Source organism: Charadrius vociferus, unplaced genomic scaffold (genome assembly GCF_000708025.1).
Source record: "Charadrius vociferus isolate BGI_N301 unplaced genomic scaffold, ASM70802v2 scaffold244, whole genome shotgun sequence".
In the NCBI taxonomy this organism is placed as follows: domain Eukaryota; kingdom Metazoa; phylum Chordata; class Aves; order Charadriiformes; family Charadriidae; genus Charadrius; species Charadrius vociferus.
Genome location: NW_009648822.1, coordinates 3,673,569 through 3,682,664, shown reverse-complemented (window position 1 = coordinate 3,682,664; position 9,096 = coordinate 3,673,569).

Genomic DNA, 9,096 nt, shown 5'->3' with positions numbered 1-9,096 from the left:
TGGAACTCGATGATCTTCAAGGTCCTTTCCAACCTAAACCATTCTATGATTCTATGATATGTATATATACATATAAAAAGGTACGTTAGGATTACACACCTTACTGATGTTAGCTATATAGCCTACTTGTGCTGCCTTAACCGTATTAAATGATTATCTAAACCAAGGTTTTCAATTGTTTAATGGGAGATAGTCACATTTATGGTTTATAAAGGAAGAAAGCTGCAAATTTCCTTGCAACTTACAATGTGGCTTACAGAAAGGCTTTTGAGAGCTTTGGTCAGGTAAGTCTGAGGGTTGCAATGGAAGAGTTTTATGGCAGCAATGATTCAGTGTCAAAGACAGAGTAGTACTGGTGCATTTTGAAAAGGAAATGTAAAATACTGCTACACTGGTATTACAGAACTATTTTAGTATGTTAATTCTAATGATGTCAGCTTTACTGCAGTGGACTATTAAGAGAAACTATTGTCTGATGACCTATCATTCAACATTCATTATTTAACGGTTGATGCTTCCAAACTATATCCATGTGAAAAAGGGAATGACTTGCTGTTTTTAAAATAGTGTATGAGCTCCTGGAATCACTTTTGTGAAATGTTCTCCACAGCTGATCTAATTAACTACCAAGGCCAGAGTTTATTACCATTAATTATATCACTACAGCTCATGAAACATACCTGTGGGTAATTCCATCATGGTTTCAAGTAGTAGCATACTCCTTGAAAATCAATATTCTGTTTATATGTCTGATTTTCTGCTGTTGGGTATGCAAGATTAATTAACCTTTGTATCACATAATATAATTTAATGGATTTAAACTGGGACAATTTTGGGTCATGGGGAATAGATAGCAGTTTCACTGTTCAGAGGATGTCATTAATGGAATTAAATTAATATATTAAAATTGGTAAGTAATAGCGAGGAGTCTGCCCTGGCTGAACAACTTGCCCACTCTTAACACTTAAAAGATGAGACTTCTAAAAGTGCTAATTGATAATTTCAGAATAACCCCAGATCTGTATCTGTACAGAACAAAGGTTATGGTATATCAGACACGCCTGAGGAATCTCACCCCACTTCCCCTAAAAGGTGGAAACAGCACTGCATCTACAGGTAATCATGCAGGTTTTTATTTGAATTAGCTTCTTTGCATTAAAATAATTCTGCTCAGTGAGCAAGTGGTAGCATAGATTTTGGTGCTTTTTTCATGTATTAATGTTGGAGAAACTATTTTGCTTCCACGGCAAAGATGTTGAAACTGTTCTGTGCTATAAATACAACTGGATATGGCTTATGGTAAGTATAGTGTTGTGACTGCTCAGCTGCATAACACTTATAGTGTGGTTAATTAATGCCTGGGGCTGCAACCATCCAGAAACACCAATATGTTTCAGGTGAATGTGCTTCAAAAAACTTGTGACAGTTAGGAGCGATAAACTGAAAGAGTCAAAGTAAATTCAACTGCTTTAAATTCTCCTTGGAAAAGAGAGGAAATAAAAGACTCCAGTTCCACAGAGGAAGGACCTGGCTAGAGGAAAAGGGTAGTGTTATATATCTGTGAAAACTTTGCATGTTATGAAGACACAAATCTGCACAAGAATGAAAGAACAAAAACATAAACTTTTTTCTACCTGCAAAGAAGAATTCACTTCTGATATTGTATTTTGGAACTTTCTCAGGCCCGGCTACAACTGGATGTTTAGATACATTGTACTATCCCCATAAAGATTTGTTAGAGAGCTTTTTTTTCCAAAGTATAAATACAGAAATAATTCAGTGTTAACATCTTTAACAGCTGCTGATCAGAAGGTTGTTATCGCTTGCTGTTCTGTATAAAACTGTCATCAGAAAAAAACCAGGATGAAAATAATTTTCTTTTTTTTTTCCTCATTAGGTTGAGTTGTGCACAACAAATCAGATTTTCTTCAGAGACAATACAAAGAACAAGATTTTGGTGTACTCAAAACTGCTGACAATATCTGGGCATGCTCAAATTCATTCTGAGTATGCTGTTGAGTATATTCAGATGTAAGCATACTCAAATCTACTGACAAGAATACTACTGGGGATTACACAGTTTAGAACATTTTGGAATATACTTTTTAATTTGAAATTGGTTAAGTTGAATTCTCTTCCTCCCCTACACCCTAACCACCCTCCCATTTTACGGTAAAAGAAGAAAATAATTCTCAAAGTTGTAGATTAATACAGCTGACTTGGAACTCTTTAGAAGCCAATTGTGAACAGATATCTTATTTTGATTGTCACATGTGAAAACTGTAGCAGCTGAACAGTGTACAAAGGCATTAAACCAAAACAAAATCTTTCTGTAGTCTGGTACTATTTCTGATTATTCTTTTTTTTTTTTTTTTTTAATACTGAGCTCTTGCATAGCTTTTTCATAATCCTTCCATTGTGAACCATTCCATTGTTTCTTAAGGAATTAATTTTCAGGAAAGCTGTGTGAAGCTTTCTTCTGTCTCTTTCCCCTCCACCCCCACATTCCTGTTAAATGCAAAAGGAGAAATCACCTCACTGCAGTTGACATACAATGTGCAGAAACACCATTCACAGTATGAAAATACTACTAAAGGAATCTAAGATGTGGCCAGAAGTAGTACTGCTATCAGTAAAGTTTTTTTCCAGAGCTTGATTATGCAGTCTTGTGTGGAGCCCACAAATGACTGTGGATCAAGAATGGATTTTTCTCTGTCAAACATCACTTGTACAACTACAATATTGTCATGGACTTGTCCTATGATTTTTTTAAGAAGAAGTAGTTTCAAAAAAACCTTGTGTCCAAGGCCAGTACTATTTAATCTTCTCTTATGGCTTACTAGCACCCCAAAGTCTTCAAAATATTTCAGAAACTGTGTTAAGGATACATAATCACATCATCCTCACAGACAAGCTTAGGAAGTGTGGGTTAGATGAATGGACAGTGGGGTGGATTGAGAACTGGCTTACAGATAGAGCTCAGAGGGTTGTGGTTAGTGGTGCAGAGTCTAGTTGGAGGTCAGTAACAAGTGGTGTCCCTCAGGGGTCAGTACTGGGTCCAGTCCTGTTCAGTATATTCATCGATGACATGGATGAAGGGATAGAGTGTACCACCAGCAAGTTTGCTGATGACACAAAACTGGGAGGGGTGGCTGACACGCCAGAAGGCTGTGCCGCCATACAACGAGACCTGGACAGGCTGGAGAGTTTGGCGGAGAGGAACCTTATGAAGTTCAACAAGGGTAAATGTAGGGTACTGCATCCGGGGAGGAATAACCCCATGCACCAGTACAGGTTGGGGGCTGACCTGCTGGAGAGCAGCTCTGTGGAAAGGGACCTGGAAAGGGACCTGGGAGTCTCCAGTTCTGGGCTCCCCAGTTCAAGAAAGACAGGGAACTGCTGGAGAGGGTCCAGCAAAGGACTACAAAGATGATTAGGGGATTGGAACATCTCTCTTATGAGGAAAGACTGAGGGACTTAGGTCTCTTTAGTCTAGAGAAAAGAAGACTGAGTGGAAATCTTATCAATGCTTACAAATACTTAAAGGGAGGTGCCAGGGGGATGGGAACAGTCTTTTTTCAGTGGTGCTCAGTGACAGGACAAGAGGTAATGGGCACAAGCTTGAACGTAGGAAGTTCCATCTTAACATGAGGAGGAACTTCTTTACTTTGAGGGTAGTGGAGCACTGGCACAGGCTGCCCAGAGAGGTGGTGGAGTCTCCCACTCTGGAGACATTCAAAACCCGCCTGGACACCATCCTGTGCAACCTGTTGTAGGTGACCCTGCTCTGGCAGGGGAGGGTTGGACTAGATGATCTCTGGAGGTCCCTTCTGACCCTGACCATTCTGTGATTCTGCAATATTTCACTGCATGTTGCCTAGTCTTATTACCTGAAATCTTCAGGGATGAGAAAATCCTAAAATCCTTCCCTTACAAGTGTAGTGATGGTGATGATTGTGTTGTTTATTTGGTTGGTTGTTTGGTTTTTTTTTTTTTTTTTAATGTATTAGCTACGTTTTTATGATCTTCCAAAGATGATAAATATTCTGTGTTTTACCTTGCTTTATAATTTTACAGTCTAATTTAGTTTAAATATGATGCTTCCCACAGAAAACTAATTAAAAGTAGAAATTAAAAAAAAAAAAAAATCACTGCTTACAGAAATTCTAAACAGAGTAGACTTATTCAATATCAATTCAGAGGTGTGTCATCATTAGATGGAAGGACAAGTTTGTAGTTGAATCTGTACTGGAAACAAATTTAAATTCCTCTACTTTCATAAAACTCAAATTATTTTCCCCTTTTTGAGATGTATATATTTGTCAGCTTAATAGAGCAGCTTCAAAAGACGTTTGGATTCCATAATCCAAATTGACTGACAAGCTGAAAAACATGAGAGGATTGACAGAAAATTGAAAATCCGAAAGGGAAGGCTGGTTAGGCTATTGAAAATTCCAAAAAGCTCACTTAGGTCAGTATGAATTAAGATCTTCTGAGCACTCTGAATCAATGTAGTAAGGGTTATTAACAAAACCACAAAATTAAAATGTTTAAAAATGGTAAGTCTTCTGAAGTCAGCTAAAATCAACCCATGCAATCGATGCCATTTTAAAAACAGGACGGAAAACAGATGGGGGGGAAACAACAAAACAAAGTTCTGTTCTGACTTAATAGTACTGTAAGAATCGACTCAAAATCAGCTTATCTAAGATGCTTTCACATGATGAAATTCCATTGTAGTGTAGCAGATGTCATGACTCTGTCTGCTTTTTATTGGGATCTTTTCAGCTATGCCATGTGGATTTTTTTAACTACTTGAAACTGTTGCTAAAGAATGTGTGTGGTAACAGACAGTCCTATCCTAGCTTAGCTGAGAGAATATCAGTTAAGAGAAACCACTTTATCTCCTTTTTAAAACAACTTGCACAGATGCTATTAAGTGGTGTATTCATAGCCAAATTTGACACTGATTAAACAATGAAACTCACTGCCTACATCAGTGGAAAATTCCCTGTCCATACTACTTGATGCAAAGTCTTACATTTAGCTCAGCTATCATCAGAAAGAGACATGAAAGTGTGCTGATTGCCCCCAAGGAAATAAATCAGCAACTCATCTCATCTCATAGATGTCATATACACGCTGGCAGAGCGATGATGGCTGCAGCCTGTGGTCAAATCTGTGTCTTTGTTGTAATCCTCAAAAGCTACTCTCTGTCTCAACAGAAGACTGTTTAATGAAATTGATAAAACAAAATGAGGGGAAGAAAGATGGCTGTGTGGTTATGGCCAACAGTAACAGTCAAGAGATCTGTGGTCTACTAATGCCACTTCTACAGTTTTCTGGTCCTCCACGGCATTTTAAGGAAGTCAAGACATGTAGGTTAAAAATAGAAAGATTAAATATTATGTGGCTCAGGTTTGCCACAAATTGAATTTAATCTGGGAAGTGCAGTGGTACTTTTCAACTATTGGCTATGATCAGATTATATTTTAAAAATACGGATTTAATAAAGCTACTAAAGTACTGAGGTTTCTGCCATTGTCTTTCTATGCTTGCTCTTCATATTTGTAAAAGAATTTAAGCTAAACATTTATAGTATAAAGTTAAAGGCAATATTATTTCAAACGCTGTTCTTCTGAAATTGTAATGCTTCACCTTAAATTGTTGATGATGATACAAACTTCTTCTGTAACTGAAACTCAGCACAGTAGCTCATTGAAGTAAATATTCTCCCTAATTTGCAGGTAGAAGGTTGGAAATTAAGGCATGGGAAAGAGATTAAATTAATCTCGTGACTGTGATATTAAATTCATTTCAAACTTATTTGACGAATTCTGCCACTGCTCTGTGACTAAGTTTAAATAAATCATATCAATTACTTAATTTAGCTATTACTAGCTATACAACTAATTATAAGATGATATAACACATTGCGTGTAAACTAGCTCAACATAGTTGCAGGACGGTTTTAAAATTGTTTTTTTTGATCCTGATGTGAGGTTTCTGGAACATCTCCTGACTCCTCCATCCAATAAAGGATGGAGACTGTCCTTAGCCCTCCTTTTGTTATTAATGTACTTATAGACACATTTTTATTGTATTTAATGGCAGTAGCCAGATTAATTTTTAGTTGGGCTTTGGCTCTTATATTTTCTTCCTGCCTAACCTCATGACATCCTTGTAGTTCTCCTGAGTTGCCTTCCCTTCTTCCAAAGGTCATAAACTCTCTTTGTTTTTCCTGAGTTCCAGGCCTTCTCTCCATTGGCTCATCTTTTGGTCCATGGGGACAGCCAGCTTCTGTGCCTTAAAGATTTCCTTCTTGAAGAATGTCCAGCCTTCCTGGACTCCTCTGTCCTTCAGGATTGCCTCCCAAAGGACTCTGTCAACCAGGCTCCTAAACCAGCCAAAGTCTGCTCTCCAGAAGTCCAAGGTGACAGTTCTACTAAATCCCCTTCTTTCTTCTCCAAGAATGCCAGGCTCCTAAACCAGCCAAAGTCTGCCCTCCAGAAGTCCAAATTCTGCTAACCTGTCTCCTTACTTCTCTGAAAATCGAAAGCTTTATCATTTCACAATCGCTATGCCCCATATGGTATCATTTCATGATCACTATGCCCAAGAGATCCTCCAACCATCGTATCACCACAAGTCCTTCTCTGTTCACAAACAACAGGTCTAGCCAGACACCATGCCTAGTTGGCTCACCTATCAGCTGTGTCAGGAAGTTATCTTCCACACATTCCAGGAACGTCCTAGACTGTTTCTTCTCTGCTGTGTTATATTTCCAGCAGTTATCTGGTAAGTTGAAGTGCCCCATGAGAACAAGGGCTAGCAATGGTGAGACTTCTCTCAGCTGCTTATAGAATATTTCATCTGCCTCTTCATCCTGGTTGGGTGGTTGATCACAGACTTCTGCCATGATATCTCCCTTGTTGGCCCTCCCTCTGATTCTTACCCATAAATGCTCAACCCTACTGTCACCATCATTACATTCAAGACAAACGAAACACTCCCTAACATACAGGGATACCCCACTGCCTCTCCGTCCTGGCTTATTCCTTCTGAAGAATTTATTGCCATCCATTGCAGCACTCCAGTTATGTGTATATATACTATATTCTGTGTTATCCCACCATGTTTCTGTGATGGTGACTGCTGCCATTGCAGGGTCACCTACAACAGGTTTCACAGGACGGCGTCCAGGCAGGTTTTGAATGTCTCCAGAGTGGGAGACTCGTCCATCTCTCTGGGCATCCTGTTCCAGTGCTTCACTACCCTCAAAGTAAAGAAGTTCCTCCTCAAAGTAAAGAAGTTCCTCCTCATGTTAAGATGGAAGTTCCTATATTCAAGTTTGTGCCCAGAGAATTTATTGAAGAATTTATTGCCATCCATTGCAGCACTCCAGTTATGTGTATGTATATTATATTCTGTATCATCCTACCATGTTTCTGTGATGGTGACTATATTATAATTTTCCTGGTGCTCAATGGCTTCCAGCTCCTCCTATTTGTTGCCCATGTCGTGTGCATTGGTGTAGATGCACTTCAGTTGGGATATTGATCCCATCACCTTTTTTAGGGGAGAAGCCCTAATTCCTACCTGACCATTCTCAGGCACTTCATGGTTTCTAACATATCATAGAATCATAGAATCATGGAACCATAGAATCATAGAATGGTTTGGGTTGGAAGGGATTTTTAAAAGTCATCTAGTCCAACCTCCCTGCAATGAGCAGGGACATCTTCAACTAGATCAGGTTGCTCAGAGTCCCATCCAACCTGATCTTGAATGTTTCCAGGGATGGGTCCCCTACCACCTCTCCGTGTAACCTGTGCCAGTGCTTCAATACACTCGTAATAAATTTCTTCTTTATATCTAATCTAAATCTACCCTCTTTCAGTTTAAAACCGTTACCCCTTGTCCTATCGCAACAGGTGTTGTTAAGAAGTTTGTCCCCATCTTTCTTATAAGCCCCATTTAAGTATTGAAAGGCCACAATAAGGTTTCCCTGGAACTTTCTACAGGTTCAATAACCTCAACTGTCTCAGCATGTCCTCATAGGAGAGGTATTCCATCCCTCAGATCATTTCTGTGGTACTCCTCTGGATTCACTTATCAATAATCCTTGTGTCTTTACTGCCGTGTAGATCTCCATCTCCTAGCTCTACTGAGATGGCAGACTGAAGGACCTTGCTAGCACATAGTCTTTCAAACATTGGCATGCCAAGCTTATCTCTAGTGATCCTGGTTTTACCTCTTCCCCCCTTCACATCTGGTTTAAAACTCTTTCAATGAGCTCTGCTAACTCCTGCACAAATGTCCTTTTCCCCTTTGAGACAGGTGTACCCCAACTGTCACCCGCAGGCCTGGTGTTGTGTAGACAAACCGACGATCAAAACTCCCAAAATTCTGCTGGTGACACCAGGCTTGGAGCCAGGTATGTATCTGCTGGGTCTTACTGTTTCTTCCTTCATTATTTCCTGCAACTGGATGAGTGGAGTTGTGATGTGAGGAAGATATGACATGAGGGAGACAAATTTCTTAAATAAAAACAATCAGAACAAGCATTTGTATGTTAATGCAATGTGGAAATCATTCAGTGAACCCAAAAGAGAATGCTTTCAAGAAATACTATATTTACTTGAAAGCATGATAAGGGTTATTCCTCATCTTAGTTTAACTTAAAAAAACAGAGATTATCTGAAATTGAGGGTCATCCTCCTTTTGGGCTGTTATGGCATAACTGGATCTTTACTAAAACATACTTGGAAAAATACCTTGTGCGATTTCAAGGTTTTTCGTGGCTTGAGGTTGCACAGCAATGACACATACTGAAATAGAACATTTTGTTTGCAGACACATGCAGTGCTTCACTGTTTTCTTTTTTGTTTGTTTGTTTGGGGTTTTTTTTTTGTTCATTATGAAACAGTTTAAATCTGTTTGCTAAAGAAATTATTTGGAAAATGGTGACCCCTTCGTGTGCTTGCAATGACTGTTTTTCAACAACGAGTTGGTATAAAAATCTTAAAGTCCGAAACTGTTGTGCTGAAACAACTCCCCTTACAATTCCTACCAAGGAATCCATCCCTGTTTATT